This window comes from Ambystoma mexicanum, chromosome 8, assembly GCF_040938575.1.
Source record: "Ambystoma mexicanum isolate Mex_15411 chromosome 8, UKY_AmexF1_1, whole genome shotgun sequence".
Lineage (NCBI taxonomy): Eukaryota > Metazoa > Chordata > Amphibia > Caudata > Ambystomatidae > Ambystoma > Ambystoma mexicanum.
This window is the reverse complement of record NC_090929.1, coordinates 185,072,073-185,097,400: the sequence shown is the minus strand read 5'-3', so window position 1 is coordinate 185,097,400 and position 25,328 is coordinate 185,072,073.

The following is a 25,328-nucleotide window of genomic DNA, read 5'->3' as shown; positions in this document are numbered from 1 at the left end:
ACCCCCCAAGCCGGGAGAAGCACTTGTCTACGTCACTACCTATTCCATGCAGAGTATGAAGATCAAGAGGGTCATCAAAAAGAACTGGAGCATGTTTAGAATGGACCCACAGTTACAACAACTGTTTCATGAACCTCCTACCTTTGCCTACAGGAACAGTAGGTCATTACGTAAGAGCCTTGTCAAAGCTGAAATTCCATCTCCTAGTCCACAGAAAGCATTTAAGGGGACTATTCCATGTCACAATTGCCAGCACTGTGGCAACATCATTAAAGGCAACAGCATATCACACCCCCACTCTGGTAAACCTATTTCTCTCAAGCACTCTTGCACATGTGATGCCCAAAATGTTATTTATGCATTAAAATGTCCATGTGGGTTATACTATGTAGGCATGACGACCAGAAAAGTCAAAGTTAGATGGTCTGAGCATAAATCTAATATCCGCACTAAGAGTCCCAAGTCACCAGTATCACTACACGTTTCTGAAGCACGGCACACCATTGCACAATTGAAATGTTTTATCTTGGAACAAATTACAGTAGGAAGCAGGGGTGGAGATGTGCAGCGTAAACTATTGCAACTTGAGATTTTATGGATTGAACTGTTGGATTCTCTAAGCCCACGTGGCATGAATACGGAATTCGACCTTATGTGCTTTGTATAAACCTGTGGTTTCTTTGTAAATTGGTATGCTCTGCTTGTATTAATATGTCACTCTATCAGTACTATTCACACACTTTGCGATCATTATTGTTTGAGTGTTGTAAATTTGACAACTTGTACCATCTGGATTGGTACTTACCGCATGATGTATTGTCTAAACCTTCCAGCCATCACCTCTTTGTTTTTGCTTTGTCACCCCGAGTGGGACGGGTATGCCCAGACGTGGGTCCCGTGCCTGCTGGGCCTAGAGACCCAAGCTACTCCTCACTGATGAGCCCCAACAAGGGCGAAACATGTTTGGGGATGCTTGTGATCTCGTGCAGAAGGGATGTGACTTAGCAGTTCGGGCTGGACTGCCCCTTTTGGGGTGGGGCCAAGCCTGATTTGCATATGGTCTTTCCCCTTCTGTAATGGCTTGGCAGGCGAAGAACGATGGTCTGGAGGGTTGCCCCGAGCAATGCCAGTGGTTAAGATTCAGTCTAAACCTTCCAGCCATCACCTCTTTGTTTTTGCTTTGTCATTTTTTACCCCATTGCTTTGTGGAGCTTTTCCTTACCTCCCATTGAGGTAGGCTGTTTACTATTCACTTCCCTGATGTTCTCAGTTCCCCTCCGACTTGTGATGTCTCCTTGTCAGCTATCCTTTAAGTTCTGACATGAATCTGACTCTCCCTTTGCCTTTTTGTTGGTTGCTTGCCCGCGCCCAGTGCTTTTATTTTCATCTACGTTATCCATACATGCCGTGGCCTCCTCGAATTGCCCATGGAGTTTAGACTCCACCATTGTTGTCGATTGCTGTCTCCGTTCCTTTTTGGTTTTTAGACCTTTTTTCTCACCTCTGTGGATGTCGGTTGGCTTCTGCTGACCGATCGCCATGATTAATCACTTGCCGCGCCGTGGGGGCACCCCGTAGTTCCTTTGAACTACGGTTGTTGCCCCCACACGCGCGTTATTTTAACCCCTTGACCGGGTTTTATGTTTGACACGTATTGTTCCTCTCCTAATGACCATTTGGTAATCAACAGCTGATATGTGCAGCCCTGTCTCCGGACTGCTTGAGACCGCCCCGTCTCTGTCATTTTTTGTGACTCTTGTTTACTGTTATATCGCCTTGACAACGCTGCACTCGTTTGTGCCCACACCAAGATGGACGTCGCTTTGGTGCTCTCGCGCGCATACGCGGGGTTACCAAGACGACGCTTTAGTTTGGGAAGCTCAGTCACTTCGCTCGCACAGCAGCGGCGAGATGATCATTGCGCGTTTGCATTGGAAGGTATGCATTGTTGTTTCCCTGTAACCAGTCACACTTTGTAATAACCTGGTAAATGTTTCCGCTTGGTTGAGACTTTAGTACTACATTATTGTACTCGCTTTCATCATACGCCTTGGACTTTAATGTACAGCTAATACTTACCTATATGTGTTTCTGCACTCGTGTAGTGTTCTTAAGCCTCCAATTACTCTTTCACATGCGGTTTACTTGGATTTGTTCGCATGGGCTAATGCCTAATTACTTTTCGTAGTCTGGCATTAGTTGCCGTCTGTACTTATATTCTAATCTCTGTATCTCTTCACTATTGATTGCCCGTCTTTGGTGGTCTTAATAGCTTGGCTTTTGTCCTTACCTCCATAGATACCCCAGCATACTGTGGTTTTTTGGCTATCCGTTGCTTCTTGACTGGATTACTTTTTTGTTTCCTGGCCCTTTTATCAGCAAGGTTAGTGACTTTGACTCGTCTCACTATGTTAATTGGCTTCATCTAAACCAGAGAGTTCTATTGAAATCTCTTCTTTCTTTCCTACCCCACAGAGACTGTGCTAGAATCTAATGTTTATGAAAATGAAAAATGAAGTCTATCCCCTGAAGATGGTTCCTTGAACCGAAACGCGTCGGTCCTATTCTGGTTACAGCTGAATACGAGACTTCATTTACGAACTGTTGAATGATCAAATCCATGCATCTAGAGTTTGTTTGCACTGTAACCAATGTTCCCTCTAAGCTGTGTGCATGTGCGCTTGCCCAGCTTGCTTTTGGGTGCCGCTCAGAAGATTTTTAGCAGCGCACATAGGCAATTCTCACCTATTAAAAAAGATTTAATAAGGCACAAGCCACAGTAATTACCTGGGTGTGTCTGTCTTTTAAATTAAGCAACTAGTCTTGATATTCTGCTCATTTGCATTACACTACTATCCAAGGGTGACTGTAAACACCTAAAATCCCTAACAACAAAATACACGCACAAGAACTTAAAAGCGAATATGAAAACAAAAATGTTCCCTCCCCACCCATGACCCCTAAACCTAACTCTACCACACCTTTACTTTATGACTCTAACTTCGGCCCAAAACACACTAAAATACTACCAGACAACGTTGACTATTTCTCTCTTGGCTCTGCTAAAGGTTAGCAGACTTGTACCTACATCCACTTTTATGTTTGTTGTAACATGAATAACGGTCACGCGCCAACATTTCTGTAACTCATTGCGCCTTACCAAAAACGTCACCCACACTATCTAATCGTACTACCAGCTCAAATATTGGATACTCACTGTAAGGAAGTAGGCTACTTGGATGTGTAACCCTATCTCATACTTCCTATATTATTTTTTTTACATATGTCACGCAAGTGCTTTGAAGCAGCACCTTTTGCAAGTTAACGGCATTATAAAACTCAAATATTAATTTGCCCTCTAAAGATTTTGAGAAGACAAATGTGATGCTCAGCATCTCCTATTCTAGCATTACTAACATTACCATATAAGTGGAGAGCAACATTGCAATATCATTTACTTGGCCTACAAGGGATAATGGGTATGGACTATGCCTCCGATTAGTCATCCATAGTATCAGGGCACTAGATATTCAGACAGGAGATTGCTTTTCGCACAATCTGTATCGTTTCCAAGCGTTCAGATTTCCTTTGGGCATAGGCCTTCACACATTATAGGGTAAATCGCTTCTAAAAAAAAAACTGTTTCACTGAACACTTGTGTAATCCTACACAATGATATAAGGGCGGGGTATGTTGCAAACAATCTATCTAGTATGCATTGCAGAAGAATTGTGTACATGCACAGTAATGACTTTCTTAAAATGCACATAATATGTTGAGGCATTAAATATGCCTTGCTTGTAAAGTATTGTGGGTCTGCAAATATCCCAGTGAATGTTTACTGCTACGATCCCTCACTTTTTACAGTGCTCCATCAACTAGTATTGGATACTAGCACAGGGGCCGGGGAAGGCTATGGGTGGAAGAGTACAGGTAATCACTCCTTGCGGGTGATGAACAAACCAGCACATTTAAAAAACCAAGGCAGACGTTTCGGCAGTACACTGAAGGACATGTGTTGCTTGTTTGCTAAAGGAAAGGGAATTCTAGTACTTGTCTAGACAACAGCACCTTCTTTTTATTTCTATTCTTAGCTGCTGAGGGCTTTTAAATAGAACCATGTGTTGTGTGTATCGTCTCTAGCAGCTCCCTGCATTTTAACTGGTCACAAAGAATTACAGAAGAGGGATCCATAGTTACAGAAGAAGGCACTCAATCAGTTGTATCTGTGATAAATTGATGCTTTTAACTTAAAAGGCATATGTAATGTTCTACAGTAAGGCTCTTATTTAATTGTATCTAGGCTGTGGTGCGGAAGGGTGGGCAAAACTATACACTTTGTGTGCCCTGCCATTTCACTTTCTATGTATGGGTACATGCAGGGCTCTAATCAGAGTGTGCTCCCTACATGCAGTCAAATAATTTTTCAGGGAGTCAAAAAGTTATTAGCTTTGCCAATAGGGATACTTTCTGATCATTAAAAGATGTCCTTTCCCCGTAAATTTCCTCTTGAGATCAGGCATTAATATTGAGTTCCTTCCTATGCCACTGCTCTACTGGTCACTGATTAAAAAAAATATCAATGGAGCTTTGTGGGTTTAAGCAATGATATGCTCATTGTTTCTCATTTTTGTTAGGCACATTTTCCTTTTTTTAGGGAGTAAAAATTGATGGTGCATATGTCTCTTAGCTGTAAGGCTGGCGGTATCACTACCCACAGGAGAATGTAATGTGGATAGTAAGCATAGGTACAGGAATGTTTGATCTTCATATTCTGAAGGGCAGTTATTCTGGTGCAATTATCATCCTTACACAAATTATTAAAAGCATGTACTTGTGCCCTTGAATTACTTCATTAAAGTGACACTTGAACTCCTATCAGCATGTTTTTGACACATTGCTTTTAATTGCCATTAATCCATCAGAAAATGCTGTATTCTTTCTGAATGTATTGACAGCCACATCAGCTATGCCAAGAGATATTTATGTTTTGTAATACACAAGGTATTTTACAGTGTCATAAAACATGCTTTTTTCTCTGCATAGAAGTACGTTTGCAAGGTACTGTGTTAGAAGTTGAAGTTGTAAACTGGTTGAGTTTTCTCTATAATCACATATGACATATTTTATTTTAAAGTATGTGTTTGGAAAAAGTGTTGTAAGATTTGTAAAGAATTGCAGTGGCTGGGAAGAGGAAATTCCTTTCCAAACTCTCTTCTGCAATGGTAGCTCACAGTGGCTTACCTCATTAGTCAGTTGTGCACATGGTAAATAATGTGCGCACAACAGCCAACCAGTTCCGCACATAGAGAAAAATAATTAGAGGGAACATTGACTGTAACTATTATACAGATTTACAATTGTGTTGCTCCATACAAGCGGTTTTTTGTCAACGCTTGTTGTACTCACCTTTGTTATATGGAACACTTACAAGTGCCCTTTCCATGTGTAAATAGGGAACACTGATTGTACTACTGTTTGCTTACTAATGTACGACTTGTTGGACTCAGAAGATTAAAATCCATAAGTCAGCTCTAGTGTTTTTGTGCTGATTGTTCTATTGGTTTGACATCTATGCTTATATTTTATCCTTAATAATACTACCAAATGTTCTAAATGACCCTTTCTGTTGTAAATAAGAGAAATTTACACTGTGTTTGTACATCGTAAAATTTACGCCTTTTTTGGCGCCAAATGTTTAATGAATTCTAATAGTAATAGAGGGATATCTTTTTTCCCTATTTGAGTGCATCTGGCCGTGCTGGGTAGCAATACACAGCTTTGGATTCTTTTGAATCACGTTCTTGCCCGTGAGCATCAAATGCACTCATGGTTTAGGCTTTGTGAATCAAGTGTATGGTGGCAGGTGCACATTTGGGATCCTCACGGGCATCTCCCCATATTAGAAAAAAAAGTTTTGAGAAAGAAGCAACAGTTATTGCGCCAAACTAAGGTTTGTCATAGAGTTTGGGTATTTGGCTTTGACAAGAAAAGGAAAGAATTGTTGAATCACTTGTTTTATTTAAACATATTTTCAGTGCAGAGTCTTTATAAAGGTTAGGTTAAACATGCTTGATTTCTGGGCCCTCTACACGTGTTTCACCAACAAAAAGAGTGCTGGTTCATCAGGAGGAAATAGAAGGAAAGGTTTGTGTACAGCAGTAGAATTGGTATCTAAAGTGGTGAAAAGGAAAAACAAGCAAAAAAAAGGAAAGAACATAGAAATGTGGTGAGAGTAAATGAAACAGTCCTTATTTTAAAAGAAAGTGACGCTTTCTTATTGGTTTTAATGTGTTTTATTTATAACTAATGGAAGAGATTTTAATACTGAGTTGCGGCCAACTTACCCTGATAACGCAAATTGTATGATTGAGAGAGAAATTTCTTGTTCAGGCAGAGAACCCTATATCTGGGATCACCATAAAAAACGGGAGCCAGTCCTTCCTGTAGGTTTGGGCGCCCTGTCAGTAAAATTAGGATGGGTTTTTACAAGAAAACCTTTTTTGGTTCAAGTTAGGATCAACGAAAGAGAGGGAAGCAAACGCTAGATTTGGCGATTCAGTCAAAATGACTAGCTAGTTCAAAAGTGTGTTTAAACACACAACAAAATGTATATTATGCAGTCGGATAACCTAAAGAGGATTTGTCTGTCCGACAAAATCCTTTCTGTATCCTCGCAGAAGAGGCAGATTCAGCCAGCCGGGATCAGTCAGCGTGTTAAAATGACCGGAATATATTGGAAAAGTAAAAGTGATGTCATTACGTTTGGGGCGTGCATGCGTGATGTCGTGATTATGCAATGCGTTCAACAATGAAAACAGTCCAAAAGAGGATAACTCGGTTGATGGACCTGATAGCCTAAGGGTCTTTGCAAATGCCAGTTATGCCGAAAAAGACCCGCAGCGGTTGAAAATATGTTGAGCGTTTAAACGCAACAAAAAATATATGTGTAATGCAAGGTGAGGCCAACATTCACCTATTTTCAAATCATCACACATATTTCAATTGATATAAATGGACCTCTGAGCACAGAGATGTACTCTAAAGTGCAGAGTTGCATTATGGTTATTATATTGCGGTTTTAGGAGGCACACGCTTGGGTTATTAAGGTGTCATAATGGTGGGTGTTACTAAGGCGGGGATGAAAGTCGTTTGTGGTCCATAGTTTAATTGGCCCAGTGACATCAGTTTACCTTGCAGTCACGGTTTGATGAGAGTGGGCGTGAGGTTTGCCATTAATGAATTTAGGTGAAGGGATCAAATAAAAGTTTGAGTGATCACTTAGATTTGTTTGGGGTTATATGGCTGATGTCAGTAATTTGAAGCGGGGGAAAAGGTTATCATGGTGGATGATTCGGAAAAACACATGTGAAAGGATAGAAGGCATAGATAGTTAACTAACAACAGATGGAGACCATATGTTAAAAATCATATTATTTGTGTTGGTATAGTGATGATTTAAAAAAAAAACATATTATGTTAAAGGATTTTTACACAGCACACTATCACCACCTGCGTGGTCCCGTGGCGCTCAGGTGGATTGTCAAGCAAGAGGGTAAGGTGTGCGGTGTAACTTAGTAGGACTGAGCAGGAAAAAAGCGCAAGAGAGCTGTGAGGTCCTGTTGGCAGCTTCAGGTTAGTTTACACTGTTTGCGGAGAGTAGGTATGAATTTGTGGTCGATAGCCATCATGTGCTGTTGTACGAGGCTATGTGTGGTTTGCTTTGTTGTTACAGTGTAGTGAAGTGCGTGCAGATTGTTGTGCTGTAAAGGTATGTTTGTGTTTAGTTTATAGTTTTGAGAGGTGTATGCAGAGAGATGATTTTTTTCTTTTTTTTTAGTAGGGTTGGTTATTTATTTATATATTTATATCGCTACGAAGCCCGCAGGCATCAGGGTGCGTACACATAGACAATGAACATACACAAATATAACAGGCCATATATTGGCATTACTTTGTCGTACCCCCTCAGTTTTGGCTGCTTGTTGCATATCCCTTCCAATGTCATAAATTGTGGTGTGCTACAATTCCCACTCCTATTTTCTGTGCAGAGGTGTGGGTCGTTAACAGGGCTATTTAGTGGAGATACCTGCTCCACCCACCCGTGTTCAGACTAATGGATGACCGCATCACTTTAGCCCCTAGCACATCCCATTGTGCAGCAACAGTCACCTTCGTGGGACCCTTAAGGAGGGGGTACCTCTTCCCTGTGCCCTTGAACTCCCAGTGCCACGTGGTCCATCTGTTCGGTTGCCACTCTTTCCCCTTTAATTCTAATGCCCTCTTTCTGTGGTTCAATTAGGTCTGTCCCATCTCTCTCCTTTGTTTCCGGCAGGGCCTTCTAAGGGAACGGGTGCGCCTGGGTCTCCCTCCCATTCAGAAGCCTCTCTTCTTCCCTCCACTTTGTCATGGTCTTGTCTTGTCCCCTGTCTTTCCATTTGTGCATTCATACCATGGGGCGTGGATGTTGCTCATTCATTTATGTCCCTTTCAGAGTTGAAGGGACAGGTTTTTGAGGTTTTCTGAATTTTAGATGGTCCTTCATGGTTCGTATTTCTCTGTGGAGGGAGTTCCAAAGTTTAACAGCTAGGCAAGAGAAGGCTGATCCCCCAAGTTTTTTCCTTGTGGACGGTTAGGTTCCAGGCGGAGTGTTCTGGTTGGCTGATAAATGGTGATTTCCTTTTGTATGAATTATGCTCCCTGGCCGTGGATTGCTCTGTGTGATATTCACATTGTTTTGAAGGTAAATTGTTTTTTGACTGGCAGCCAATGCAGCATTTGTAGCGCTGGAATGATGTGGTCCCTTTGGGAGAGTTTGAGAAGTCTGTCAGCTGCGTTCTGTATACGTTCAGTTTCTTCAATAAATAAACCAGCATTTCAAGGTATAGGGTATTGGCCTAGTCTATCCAGGACATGACAAGGGAGATGATGGGCAGTGTTTTGTGCATGAAGGAGAGGAACAGTAAAATCATTTTGATTGGGTGTAGGTGGAAGAAGCATTTCTTTATTATCCTGTTTACTTGCAGTTATAGGGTTAGTTTGTTGTCAATTAGGATTCCAAGGTTTATGACACTTTTGGATGATGTGGATGGTGTTCCTAGTTCTGCAGGACATGGGATGTACTGGTTGCTTCCTTAGTTTTGTAATAGAATCATGATTTCCGTCTTGCCCGGGTTGACTGAGGCTGTTTGTGTTCATCCACTTCTAGAGTTCTTTGAGACAGTCTGTTAGCGTTGTGTTCTCCTCTTGTACATCTTTGATATTGTAGATGATTTTGGGGTCATCTACGTAGTTATAGCAAGTGAAGCTGTGTCTTTCGATGTGGTTGATTAGTGGAGTCGTGTAGATGTTGAAGAGGTGTGGGAATATGGAGGATCCTTGTGGTAATAGACAGGTGGTGTCTCCTGGTGTGGATTTGAATAGTTTTATCCATATTGTTCTGTTCTTTCAGATAAAAAGATTTAATCCAGAGCAGCGCTTAGTCGGTGATCCCTATTTCTTCTAGTCTCTTGATGAGGATGTTGTGGCTGACTGTGTCAAACGCTGCAGAGAGGTCTAGTGGTATCAGTGGCGCGTTTGTGTTGGAGTCTGTGTTGGTCTTTATGTCGTCCCAAATAGAGAGATGCTCCGTCTCTGTCCCTCTCATGGGTCTGAAGCTGACTTGTGCCTGGTCCTATAGCTGGTGGTTTTCTACGTGTTGCAGTGTGTGTCCATAGACAAAGCTCTCTAATAGTTTTGCCAGATAGGGAATGTTTGATATAGGTCTGTAGTTAGGGAGGTCTTCCACATCACCCGTTGTATCCTTGAGGAGTGGTTTGATGTATGCAGATTTGAAAGCCTGCGGTTCTCTTCTCGTTGAGAGTGATTGGTTGAAGAGGTTTCTGTGGCATTCCGATGGTGTGCCCTGTGTAAGGATTGATATATAGATGTCTTTTATATGGCTTTTACATGTCAATATCATATTTTTCAGTATCATTCAGAAATTAACTTTGAACATTTCCAATTCAGAACGTACTAATTTTTCTCAATTTTAAACCGGCCTCCTGCTACAAAAACAAATATATGCTCCAGTGGGTTGCTGGGGCTTCTCTGTCATTGGCCCCCATCATTCACATCTATCCAAGCTCCACCCTGCCCAATCCCTAAGGTAATCCAGGCCAAGGGGTGATTAGGCACACAATGTGTGCTAACCAGATACAGTAAACATACATTTAAATGGTATAGCATTGGCTATTAGGAGAATATCATAGCTAGCTACACATGCCTACCATTCAGGTTGTCATGTACTATGAAAGGCTTCTTATGGAGCCAACTACCTCACCTAGAAAGGGCAGGCCCCCAGGTCACTTAGTTGCTTCCTGCTGTGCCTGTTTCCCAAAGGAAGATTTTCATTGGTGAGTTCCTTTCTCCTGGAAAATATCGGTCACTTGTAGAAAGCAATGTGGCCTCTTTCAGGACAACTTAATGTCATCCAGGTGGAGCTCTGGTTCACAGTCATCCTACTCGGAAGATTCCCTTAACTGACTATCATGTGGAGCTGAGGCTTCTATACTCATTCTCTGTTTTCTTCGGTCTTTGTGAATAAGCTCATAAAGAGTTCTAGTGTCAGATCCATGGTGTTTCCATAGAATATTACCAGGAGCGAGGACTCACCAGTCACTGATCTAATACATGGAAATATGTCTGACTCAGGCCTAAGGACTTTCGCTTAAAAGTGAGAATGTGTAAGGGGTTTAGGCTAGTGTAGGTTCGGTTCTTGCACCTGCAATTCCTTTTTCTCCATCACCCACCTTATCCTTTGAATTTCCCCCAAATGAAAAGCAGGATATTTCTCTAGGAAACTGACCAGTTCTAGATCCATTTACTAGCCTATTTCCTGAGACTTTTTTTAACATGAACATCTTTGCATCATGGTACCAAAAGAAAGCATTTGATTAACGTGAGGAAACAGAGGATGTTTAGGGTGCATACTAATGTGGGGGTTGTGGGTTAGCAATCCAGAATACTAGGAGGACATTTGGGAGCAGTAGCTCTGTTAAGGAAAAATGAATACAATTGCTGTGGTAATACTTAGGGGGATCATAAACCATCATATTGTAAGGCAAAAGAAATTAAGCTGTATTGGTTGGCTCGCAGAAGCCTACGCTGAGATGGAGGGCAGGCCTATGTTATCCAAGAAGCAGAGAAGCCCATATGGCATTGCAATGATAGCGCTAAAACACCTATAAGGCACTGCAGAGATGGAGAACAGTGGGCTATAGCACATGACTGAGAATGTGGAATGATAACACCGGAGAGACAGCAGAAGATGGTACAATAGGGCACATCCCAAGTGTAGTGGTATCCCGCTGGTAAAACTGGTGGGATACCACCAGATGATAGTACCATCACTGACAACTGGTCTAGTGGAATTACCAGCAGCTTACAGGTGCTGGCAAGGGTAGGTAAATCTTCATTCCATGGTGTCTGATGGGGCTTCATGGGGTAATTGCTGGTATCATCGGCACCAGTACTGGCTGTTTTTGCAGGTGGGTTGCCTGACTTATCTCCGTCTCTTGGCTGGCAAACTTGTATTTTGGCGGTGTGGGAAAAGTGACGGTAATGATAATATCACCTCTTTTTTTTTTTGCATCGCCAACCTTGGAATGAGCCCCAATGTTATTATTTCATGAGAAACACTAATGTACCTCTGCTAACTGGTTAGTAGAATTGAAAAAGTATACAAAGGGTGTGTCTGACTCATGGCTACACTTTTGCAGATGGGAAATCTCTGTCCATTTGTTCGCTTTGCATTGCAATGTAAAGGGTGTGTCTGACCCACTCAGGCCTACACACTTTCAGATGGGGAATCTCTGTCCAGTTGTTCGCTTTGCATTGGAATGTAAAGGGTGTGTATGACCCACTCAGGCCTACATTCTTTCAGAAGGGGGATCTGTGCCCAGTTGTTCGCTTTGCATTGCAATGCAAATAAAGTGACTCTGTTACCAGTCCCAACCCACAATTGCAGAATTGAGTTTTTCTTCGACATATGCTCCCTGTACGCCTATCAATGACTTCAAGACTGTATCTGAAGTTAGCATGGCCTTGTGCCCTGAGCTCAGGGATTAGAATGAATAGGCCACAGAGCTGACTGCTTCCATGGCTGTGAACAAAGCCTGAAGCAGGGATCACAATGAATAGGCCACGGAATTGACCACTTCAGTGGCTGTGAACAAGGCGCGAAGCAGGGATGGTGAACTGTTTCTATGTCTAATGCTGACCAAAATACCCTCCCCACTATCGCCATGTTAAAGTGGTGGAAGAGAGTGTGCATGCACTGGATCCAGGTCGGGATAGAACCTTTAGTAATACGGGCAGCAGCAAACAACGCATGCCCAGGAGGTGCCAGACACAGAAATCCAGCACCCGCATTCCACCTACTCTATGAACTTGGGGTTCTGGGGCACAGGTGCAGCTATACTGCATAGAAAGAGAGACCCCTTCTTGTAGAATCAACGTTTAGAAAAAGGCAGTGTACATTTCTATCCCACTGCACCAATGGAAAGTGGCACCCTGCAAATCCATCTTGATCTTTCACACCTGGGGAAGGAAGCTCAACTAATCAGGTGGCTGAAAACGTGGGCGAGAACAAACAGTGTACTGCCCGCCTTTTCCCAGCCACCCAAGGACCCCAGGTGCTGCCATCTTGATTGTGGGCAGGCAAGAGGGAGACCCTCCCTCCCCAGGGGCCCGCAGTGCTAACAGCAATCACTGCCTTGTTGAGGGTGCGTACATTGCCGGTAACAACCCTAAGCTATCGCCGAGTTCCTCGCCTCCATCGGGGCTGCCCAAGCTCGGTCTTGTGGGCCGATACCAGCTATGTACTCCACCGATGTGGGCATGATTACTACAGTGTATTGCTAGCATTTTTATTAGACCCCTATGGAAAACCAGCACTTGACTCCTTACAGCAAATTCTAATGAACGTAAATAACAAAACCGCTGAGGAGGTGCTTTTTCATTTGCATGCTCTTTAGAAATGGTAAGATCACCTTATCCTCAAAGGGGACCTGCAAACTTTTAGCGGGGCAGGAACATCATCGCAAAACATGTGCTGGCCAGTCCTCTGGCATATGTTAATGTCTGGACCGGGCACCTGTCACTGATGTGTTACAGACTCCCAGCATCCACACGGGTTCTGGAAATCCATTTCATAGTGACATGCCCTAAATGGGGGACATTCTACAAAAATAGACCACCATTTCTATCCCTGTTTGGGGGATAGAAATAGAAGGGGGACAGAAGTATTTCATACCCCTGAAGATCCATGTAACAAACAAAAGCCTGACAAGGGTCACGAACGATGCCTTCATACAATGTCAATCCCCTCCTCGCCTTTGTTTCGGCACATCCTACAGCGCATTCCATTTGTAACTTCGGGATGCACTTCAAAATGCATAGAAATGCGCACTCATTTGTGCAAATGTGCAAAGGGGTAATTGATTTGCACATTCAAATTCCCTCAGAATAGGGTGCTTCATTTTGGTCTCAAATGAGGAGATGCACTAACATAGTCCCTCATTCGTGCTGAAAAAAGCTTTGAGAATGTGTCCCCTTGTGCAGATAGGGCACCTGACCAGAGACAACTTTGAAGCCCGAATCAAGATTTTAAATAATAGACTGCAGTTATGCCAAAAGGTTGATGTAGACAGGACCCAAACCTAGAGGAACGTAACCGTAAAGTTCTCTTTGCAGTGTAATGCCAGGGCCTGAACGGGGTGTTTGTTTTTCTGAATATTTTGCCTGTTTAGTTCCCAGGATTTTATATTATTCTGCCTTCACCGGGGGACCCTTAATGATTCAGATGAGTTGCCAGGGTAGGTCCTAGTGGATGATGCGAGAGCATGCACACCAGTTTCACCCTGCAGCGCTGCACTGCGTCTGGAAGCTTTGGCAGCATCTGGGCAGGAAGGCCAATCTGTTGGGCATGAATAATTGATTTCAGCAAGCATATGAATTAAGCGGATAAGACAGCCTTTCAGAAAGATGGAAAATGTAATGAGCTAGTGGGGGCATTGCTTGTAGAAGCTCACTGAAGGCGATAGGAGGCAGCTAAATGCAGAGCAAATACACCAGAGCATTCATCCATTGATGAAGGGCAATGATTTAACACGGCGTGACCCGGACCTTGTAGCGCATACACCCCACAGCATCCACCCAGAGCATCCACCCATTGACAAAGAGCAATGATTTCATACGCAGTGGTCCAGAGCTTGCAGCCCATATAGAGATTTACCCAGTGACAAAGGGCAATGATTACACACGCAGTGGCCCGGACCTTGCAGCGCATGTAACCCAGAGCATCCATCTAGTGACGAACAGCAATGATTTCACACGCAGTGACCCGGACCTTGCAGCGCATGTAACCCAGATCATCCATCCATTGAAAAGAGCAATGATTTTATACGCCGTGACCTAGAGCTTGCAGCGCATAAACCCCAGATCATCCATCCATTGACGAAGAGCAATGATTTCACATGCAGTGGCCCGGTGCTTCCAGTGCATATATGGCATTCACCCAGCGACGAACAGCAATGTTTTCACATGCAGTGACCCGGACCTTGCAGCGCATATAACCAAGAGCATCCACACAGTGACGAAGGGCAATGATTTCACACGCAGTGACCCGGACCTTGCAGCGCATGTAACCCAGAGCATCCACACAGTGATGAAGGGCAATTATTTCACAAACAGTGACATGGACGTTGCAGCACATATACTCTAGAGCATCCACCTAGTGACAAAGAGCAATGATTTCATATGCAGTGACCCAGACCTTCTAGCACATATATCCCAAAGCATCCACCCAGTGATGAAGGGCAATGATTTAACACGCAGTGACCCAGACCTTGCAGCGCATATACCCCAAAGCATCCACCCAGTGACGAAGAGCAATGATTTCACACGCAGTGACCCAGACCTTGCAACAAATATAGTGCATCTACCCAGTAAGGAAGAGCAATGATTTCACACGCAGTGAACGGGAGCTTGCAGCGCATATACCCCAGAGCATCCACCCAGTGACAAAGGTCAATGATTTCAGATGCAGCCGCCTGGAACTTACAGTGCATATATCCAAGAGCATCCACCCAGTGACGAAGAGCAATGATTTCACACACAGTGACCTGGACCTTGCAGCACATATACCCCAGAGCATCCACCCAGTGATGAAGAGCAATGATTTTACACGCAGTGACCCGGACCTTGCAGCGTATATTGTCCAGAGCATCCACCCAGTGATGAAGAGCAATGATTTCAGGCGCAGTGACTCGGACCTTGCAGCACATATAGGGCATCCACCCAGTGATGAAGAGCAATGATTTTATACACAGTGACCTAGAGCTTGCAGCCCATATAGAGCTTTACCCAGTGACAAAGGGCAATGATTACACACGCAGTGACCCGGACCTTGCACCGCATGTAACCCAGGGCATCCATCTAGTGACAAACAGCAATGATTTCACTCGCAGTGACCCGGACCTTGCAGCGCATGTAACCCAGATCATCCATCCATTGAAAAGAGCAATGATTTTATACGCAGTGACCTAGAGCTTGCAGCGCATAAACCCCAGATCATCCATCCATTGACGAAGAGCAATGATTTCACATGCAGTGGCCCGGTGCTTCCAGTGCATATATAGCATTCACCCAGCGACGAACAGCAATGATTTCACATGCAGTGACCTGGACCTTGCAGCACATATAACCCAGAGCATCCACACAGTGACGAAGGGCAATGATTTCACACGCAGTGACCCGGACCTTGCAGCGCATGTAACCAAGAGCATCCACACAGTGACGAAGGGCAATTATTACACACAGTGACATGGACGTTGCAACGCATATACCCAGAGCATCCACCCAGTGATGAAGAGCAATGATTTGACACGCAGTGACCTGGGCCTTGCAGTGCATATATAGCATCACCCAGTGACAAAGGGCAATGATTTCAGACTTAGTGACCCGGAGCTTGCAGTGCATATACCCCAGAGCATCCACCCAGTGACGAAGAGCAATGATTTCACACACAGTGACCCAGACCTTGCAGCGCATATACCCCAGAGCATCCACCTAGTGACGAAGAGCAATGATTTCACACACAGTGACCAAGACCTTGCAGCGCATGTAACCCAGAGCATCCACCTAGTGACGAAGAGCAATGATTTCACACACAGTGACCCGGACCTTGCAGCGCATATAGAGCATCCACCCAGCAACGAAGAGCAATGATTTCACACGCAGTGACCCAGACCTTCTAGCACATATATCCCAAAGCATCCACCCAGTGATGAAGGGCAATGATTTAACACACAGTGACCCAGACCTTGCAGCGCATATACCCCGGAGCATCCACCCAGTGACGAAGAGCAATGATTTCACACGCAGTGACCCAGACCTTGCAGCAAATATAGTGCATCCACCCAGTAAGGAAGAGCAATGATTTCACACGCAGTGACCCGGAGCTTGCAGCGCTTATACCCCAGAGCATCCACCCAGTGACAAAGGTCAATGATTTCAGATGCAGCCGCCTGGAACTTACAGTGCATATACCCAAAAGCATCCACCCAGTGACGAAGAGCAATGATTTCAAACACAGTGACCTGGACCTTGCAGCACATGTACCCCAGAGCATCCACCCAGTGATGAAGAGCAATGATTTTACACGCAGTGACCCGGACCTTGCAGCGTATATTGTCCAGATCATCCACCCAGTGACGAAGAGTAATGATTTCAGGCGCAGTGACCCAGACCTTGCAGCACATATAGAGCATCCACCCAGTGATGAAAAGTAATGATTTCACACTCAGTGATCCGAACCTTGCAACGTATATACCCCAGAGCATCCATCCAGTTACGAAGAGCAATGATTTCACATGCAGTGACCCGGACCTTGCAGCACATATAGAGCATCCACCCAGTGATGAAGAGCAATGATTTCACACGCAGTGATCCGAACCTTGCAACGTATATACCCCAGAGCATCCATCCAGTGACGAAGAGCAATGATTTCACATGCAGTGACCTGGACCTTGCAGCACATATAGAGCATCCACCCAGTGATGAAGAGCAATGATTTCACACGCAGTGACCCGGAGCTTGCAGCACATATACTCTAGATAATCCACCCAGTGACAAAGGTCAAGGATTTCAGATGCAGCCGCCTGGAACTTACAGTGCATATATCCAAGAGCATCCACCCAGTGACGAAGAGCAATGATTTCAAACACAGTGACCTGGACATTGCAGCACATATACCCCAGAGCATCCACCCAGTGATGAAGAGCAATGATTTTACACGCAGTGACCCGGACCTTGCAGCGTACATTGTCCAGATCATCCACCCAGTGACAAAGAGTAATGATTTCAGGCGCAGTGACCCAGACCTTACAGCACATACAGAGCATCCACCCAGTGATGAAAAGTAATGATTTCACACGCAGTGATCTGAACCTTGCAACGTATATACCCCAGAGCATCCATCCAGTGACAAAGAGCAATGATTTCACATGCAGTGACCCGGACCTTGCAGCACATATAGAGCATCCACCCAGTGATGAAGAGCAATGATTTCACACGCAGTGACCCGGACCTTGCAGCACATATTCTCCAGAGCATCCACCCAGTGATGAAGAGCAATGATTTCACATGCAGTGACCTGGATCTTGCAGAGTATATACCCCAGAGCATCCACCCAGTGACGAAGAGCAATGATTTCACACACAGCGACCTGAACCTTGCAGAGTATATACCCCAGAGCATCCACCCAGTGACAAAGAGCAATGATTTCATATGCAGTGACCTGGGCCTTGCAGAGTATATACCCCAGAGCATCCACCCAGTGACGAAGAGCAATGATTTCACACGCAGTGACCTGGGCCTTGCAGTGCATATAGGGTATCACCCAGTGACAAAGGGCAATGAATTCAGACTTTGTGACCCAGAGCTCGCAGTGCATATACCCCAGAGCATCCACCCAGTGACGATGAGCAATGATTTCACACACAGTGACCTGGACCTTGCAGCGCATATACCCCAGAGCATCCACCCAGTGACGAAGGTCAATGATTTCACATGCAGCGACCCGGACCTTACAGTGCATATGCCCAAGAGCATCCACCCAGTGACGAAGAGCAATTATTTCACACGCAGTGACCTGGGCCTTGCAGCGCATATAGAGCATCACCCAGTGACAAAGGGCAATGATTTCAGACTTAGAGACCCGGAGCTTGCAGCGCATATACCCCAGAGCATCCACCCAGTGACGAAGAGCAATGATTTCACACTTAGTGACCCGGAGCTTGCAGCGCATATACCCCAGAGCATCCACCCAGTGATGAAGAGCAATGATTTCACACACAGTGACCTGGACCTTGGAGTGCATATACTCCAGAGCATCCACCCAGTGACGAAGATTGATGATTTCACATACAGTGACCCGGACTTTGCAGCACACATAGAGCATCCATTGAAAAGAGCAATGATTTTATACGCAGTGAACTAGAGCTTGCAGCGCATAAACCCCAGATCATCCATCCATTGACGAAGAGCAATGATTTCACATGCAGTGGCCCGGTGCTTCCAGTGCATATATAGCATTCACCCAGCGACGAACAGCAATGATTTCACATGCAGTGACCTGGACCTTGCAGCGCATATAACCCAGAGCATCCACACAGTGACGAAGGGCAATGATTTCACACGCAGTGACCCGGACCTTGCAGCGCATGTAACCCAGAGCATCCACCCAGTGACAAAGAGTAATGATTTCAGGCGCAGTGACCCAGACCTTGCAGCACATATAGAGCATCCACCCAGTGATGAAAAGTAATGATTTCACACGCAGTGATCCGAACCTTGCAACGTATATACCCCAGAGCATCCATCCAGTTACGAAGAGCAATGATTTCACATGCAGTGACCCGGACCTTGCAGCACATATAGAGCATCCACCCAGTGATGAAGAGCAATGATTTCACACGCAGTGATCCGAACCTTGCAACGTATATACCCCAGAGCATCCATCCAGTGACGAAGAGCAATGATTTCACATGCAGTGACCTGGACCTTGCAGCACATATAGAGCATCCACCCAGTGATGAAGAGCAATGATTTCACACGCAGTGACCCAGAGCTTGCAGCGCATATACTCTAGATAATCCACCCAGTGACAAAGGTCAAGGATTTCAGATGCAGCCGCCTGGAACTTACAGTGCATATATCCAAGAGCATCCACCCAGTGACGAAGAGCAATGATTTCAAACACAGTGACCTGGACATTGCAGCACATATACCCCAGAGCATCCACCCAGTGATGAAGAGCAATGATTTTACACGCAGTGACCCGGACCTTGCAGCGTATATTGTCCAGATTATCCACCCAGTGACAAAGAGTAATGATTTCAGGCGCAGTGACCCAGACCTTGCAGCACATATAGAGCATCCACCCAGTGATGAAAAGTAATGATTTCACACGCAGTGATCTGAACCTTGCAACGTATATACCCCAGAGCATCCATCCAGTGACGAAGAGCAATGATTTCACATGCAGTGACCCGGACCTTGCAGCACATATAGAGCATCCACCCAGTGATGAAGAGCAATGATTTCACACGCAGTGACCCGGACCTTGCAGCACATATTCTCCAGAGCATCCACCCAGTGATGAAGAGCAATTATTTCACATGCAGTGACCTGGATCTTGCAGAGTATATACCCCAGAGCATCCACCCAGTGACGAAGAGCAATGATTTCACACACAGCGACCTGAACCTTGCAGAGTATATACCCCAGAGCATCCACCCAGTGACAAAGAGCAATGATTTCACATGCAGTGACCCAGACCTTGCAGCACATATAGAGCATCCACCCAGTGATGAAGAGCAATGATTTCACATGCAGTGACCCAGACCTTGTAGCACATATTCTCCAGAGCATCCATCCAGTGACGAAGAGCAATGATTTCATATGCAGTGACCTGGACCTTGCAGAGTATATACCCCAGAGCATCCACCCAGTGACGAAGAGCAATGATTTTATACGCAGTGAACTAGAGCTTGCAGCGCATAAACCCCAGATCATCCATCCATTGACGAAGAGCAATGATTTCACATGCAGTGGCCCGGTGCTTCCAGTGCATATATAGCATTCACTCAGCGACGAACAGCAATGATTTCACATGCAGTGACCTGGACCTTGCAGCGCATATAACCCAGAGCATCCACACAGTGACGAAGGGCAATGATTTCACACGCAGTGACCCGGACCTTGCAGCGCATGTAACCCAGAGCATCCACCCAGTGACAAAGAGTAATGATTTCAGGCGCAGTGACCCAGACCTTGCAGCACATATAGAGCATCCACCCAGTGATGAAAAGTAATGATTTCACACGCAGTGATCCGAACCTTGCAACGTATATACCCCAGAGCATCCATCCAGTTACGAAGAGCAATGATTTCACATGCAGTGACCCGGACCTTGCAGCACATATAGAGCATCCACCCAGTGATGAAGAGCAATGATTTCACACGCAGTGATCCGAACCTTGCAACGTATATACCCCAGAGCATCCATCCAGTGACGAAGAGCAATGATTTCACATGCAGTGACCTGGACCTTGCAGCACATATAGAGCATCCACCCAGTGATGAAGAGCAATGATTTCACACGCAGTGACCCGGAGCTTGCAGCGCATATACTCTAGATAATCCACCCAGTGACAAAGGTCAAGGATTTCAGATGCAGCCGCCTGGAACTTACAGTGCATATATCCAAGAGCATCCACCCAGTGACGAAGAGCAATGATTTCAAACACAGTGACCTGGACATTGCAGCACATATACCCCAGAGCATCCACCCAGTGATGAAGAGCAATGATTTTACACGCAGTGACCCGGACCTTGCAGCGTATATTGTCCAGATTATCCACCCAGTGACAAAGAGTAATGATTTCAGGCGCAGTGACCCAGACCTTGCAGCACATATAGAGCATCCACCCAGTGATGAAAAGTAATGATTTCATACGCAGTGATCTGAACCTTGCAACGTATATACCCCAGAGCATCCATCCAGTGACGAAGAGCAATGATTTCACATGCAGTGACCCGGACCTTGCAGCAAATATAGAGCATCCACCCAGTGATGAAGAGCAATGATTTCACACGCAGTGACCCGGACCTTGCAGCACATATTCTCCAGAGCATCCACCCAGTGATGAAGAGCAATTATTTCACATGCAGTGACCTGGATCTTGCAGAGTATATACCCCAGAGCATCCACCCAGTGACGAAGAGCAATGATTACACACACAGCGACCTGAACCTTGCAGAGTATATACCCCAGAGCATCCACCCAGTGACAAAGAGCAATGATTTCACATGCAGTGACCCAGACCTTGCAGCACATATAGAGCATCCACCCAGTGACAAAGAGCAATGATTTCACATACAGTGACCCGGACTTTGCAGCACACATAGAGCATCCATTGAAAAGAGCAATGATTTTATACGCAGTGAACTAGAGCTTGCAGCGCATAAACCCCAGATCATCCATCCATTGACGAAGAGCAATGATTTCACATGCAGTGGCCCGGTGCTTCCAGTGCATATATAGCATTCACCCAGCGACGAACAGCAATGATTTCACATGCAGTGACCTGGACCTTGCAGCGCATATAACCCAGAGCATCCACACAGTGACGAAGGGCAATGATTTCACACGCAGTGACCCGGACCTTGCAGCGCATGTAACCCAGAGCATCCACCCAGTGACAAAGAGTAATGATTTCAGGCGCAGTGACCCAGACCTTGCAGCACATATAGAGCATCCACCCAGTGATGAAAAGTAATGATTTCACACGCAGTGATCCGAACCTTGCAACGTATATACCCCAGAGCATCCATCCAGTTACGAAGAGCAATGATTTCACATGCAGTGACCCGGACCTTGCAGCACATATAGAGCATCCACCCAGTGATGAAGAGCAATGATTTCACACGCAGTGATCCGAACCTTGCAACGTATATACCCCAGAGCATCCATCCAGTGACGAAGAGCAATGATTTCACATGCAGTGACCTGGACCTTGCAGCACATATAGAGCATCCACCCAGTGATGAAGAGCAATGATTTCACACGCAGTGACCCAGAGCTTGCAGCGCATATACTCTAGATAATCCACCCAGTGACAAAGGTCAAGGATTTCAGATGCAGCCGCCTGGAACTTACAGTGCATATATCCAAGAGCATCCACCCAGTGACGAAGAGCAATGATTTCAAACACAGTGACCTGGACATTGCAGCACATATACCCCAGAGCATCCACCCAGTGATGAAGAGCAATGATTTTACACGCAGTGACCCGGACCTTGCAGCGTATATTGTCCAGATTATCCACCCAGTGACAAAGAGTAATGATTTCAGGCGCAGTGACCCAGACCTTGCAGCACATATAGAGCATCCACCCAGTGATGAAAAGTAATGATTTCACACGCAGTGATCTGAACCTTGCAACGTATATACCCCAGAGCATCCATCCAGTGACGAAGAGCAATGATTTCACATGCAGTGACCCGGACCTTGCAGCACATATAGAGCATCCACCCAGTGATGAAGAGCAATGATTTCACACGCAGTGACCCGGACCTTGCAGCACATATTCTCCAGAGCATCCACCCAGTGATGAAGAGCAATTATTTCACATGCAGTGACCTGGATCTTGCAGAGTATATACCCCAGAGCATCCACCCAGTGACGAAGAGCAATGATTTCACACACAGCGACCTGAACCTTGCAGAGTATATACCCCAGAGCATCCACCCAGTGACAAAGAGCAATGATTTCACATGCAGTGACCCAGACCTTGCAGCACATATAGAGCATCCACCCAGTGATGAAGAGCAATGATTTCACATGCAGTGACCCAGACCTTGTAGCACATATTCTCCAGAGCATCCATCCAGTGACGAAGAGCAATGATTTCATATGCAGTGACCTGGACCTTGCAGAGTATATACCCCAGAGCATCCACCCAGTGACGAAGAGCAATGATTTTATACGCAGTGAACTAGAGCTTGCAGCGCATAAACCCCAGATCATCCATCCATTGACGAAGAGCAATGATTTCACATGCAGTGGCCCGGTGCTTCCAGTGCATATAGAGCATTCACTCAGCGACGAACAGCAATGATTTCACATGCAGTGACCTGGACCTTGCAGCGCATATAACCCAGAGCATCCACACAGTGACGAAGGGCAATGATTTCACACGCAGTGACCCGGACCTTGCAGCGCATGTAACCCAGAGCATCCACCCAGTGACAAAGAGTAATGATTTCAGGCGCAGTGACCCAGACCTTGCAGCACATATAGAGCATCCACCCAGTGATGAAAAGTAATGATTTCACACGCAGTGATCCGAACCTTGCAACGTATATACCCCAGAGCATCCATCCAGTTACGAAGAGCAATGATTTCACATGCAGTGACCCGGACCTTGCAGCACATATAGAGCATCCACCCAGTGATGAAGAGCAATGATTTCACACGCAGTGATCCGAACCTTGCAACGTATATACCCCAGAGCATCCATCCAGTGACGAAGAGCAATGATTTCACATGCAGTGACCTGGACCTTGCAGCACATATAGAGCATCCACCCAGTGATGAAGAGCAATGATTTCACACGCAGTGACCCGGAGCTTGCAGCGCATATACTCTAGATAATCCACCCAGTGACAAAGGTCAAGGATTTCAGATGCAGCCGCCTGGAACTTACAGTGCATATATCCAAGAGCATCCACCCAGTGACGAAGAGCAATGATTTCAAACACAGTGACCTGGACATTGCAGCACATATACCCCAGAGCATCCACCCAGTGATGAAGAGCAATGATTTTACACGCAGTGACCCGGACCTTGCAGCGTATATTGTCCAGATTATCCACCCAGTGACAAAGAGTAATGATTTCAGGCGCAGTGACCCAGACCTTGCAGCACATATAGAGCATCCACCCAGTGATGAAAAGTAATGATTTCATACGCAGTGATCTGAACCTTGCAACGTATATACCCCAGAGCATCCATCCAGTGACGAAGAGCAATGATTTCACATGCAGTGACCCGGACCTTGCAGCAAATATAGAGCATCCACCCAGTGATGAAGAGCAATGATTTCACACGCAGTGACCCGGACCTTGCAGCACATATTCTCCAGAGCATCCACCCAGTGATGAAGAGCAATTATTTCACATGCAGTGACCTGGATCTTGCAGAGTATATACCCCAGAGCATCCACCCAGTGACGAAGAGCAATGATTACACACACAGCGACCTGAACCTTGCAGAGTATATACCCCAGAGCATCCACCCAGTGACAAAGAGCAATGATTTCACATGCAGTGACCCAGACCTTGCAGCACATATAGAGCATCCACCCAGTGATGAAGAGCAATGATTTCACATGCAGTGACCCAGACCTTGTAGCACATATTCTCCAGAGCATCCATCCAGTGACGAAGAGCAATGATTTCATATGCAGTGACCTGGACCTTGCAGAGTATATACCCCAGAGCATCCACCCAGTGACGAAGAGCAATGATTTCACACGCAGTGACCTGGGCCTTGCAGTGCATATAGGGTATCACCCAGTGACAAAGGGCAATGATTTCAGACTTAGTGACCCAGAGCTTGCAGTGCATATACCCCAGAGCATCCACCCAGTGACGATGAGCAATGATTTCACACACAGCGACCCGGACCTTACAGTGCATATGCCCAAGAGCATCCACCCAGTGACAAAGAGCAATTATTTCACACGCAGTGACCTGGGCCTTGCAGCGCATATAGAGCATCACCCAGTGACAAAGGGCAATGATTTCAGACTTAGAGACCCGGAGCTTGCAGCGCATATACCCCAGAGCATCCACCCAGTGACGAAGAGCAATGATTTCACACTTAGTGACCCGGAGCTTGCAGCGCATATACCCCAGAGCATCCACCCAGTGATGAAGAGCAATGATTTCACACACAGTGACCTGGACCTTGCAGTGCATATACTCCAGAGCATCCACCCAGTGACGAAGAGTGATGATTTCACATACAGTGACCCGGACTTTGCAGCACACATAGAGCATCCATTGAAAAGAGCAATGATTTTATACACAGTGACCTAGAGCTTGCAGCGCATAAACCCCAGATCATCCATCCATTGACGAAGAGCAATGATTTCACATGCAGTGGCCCGGTGCTTCCAGTGCATATATAGCATTCACCCAGCGACGAACAGCAATGA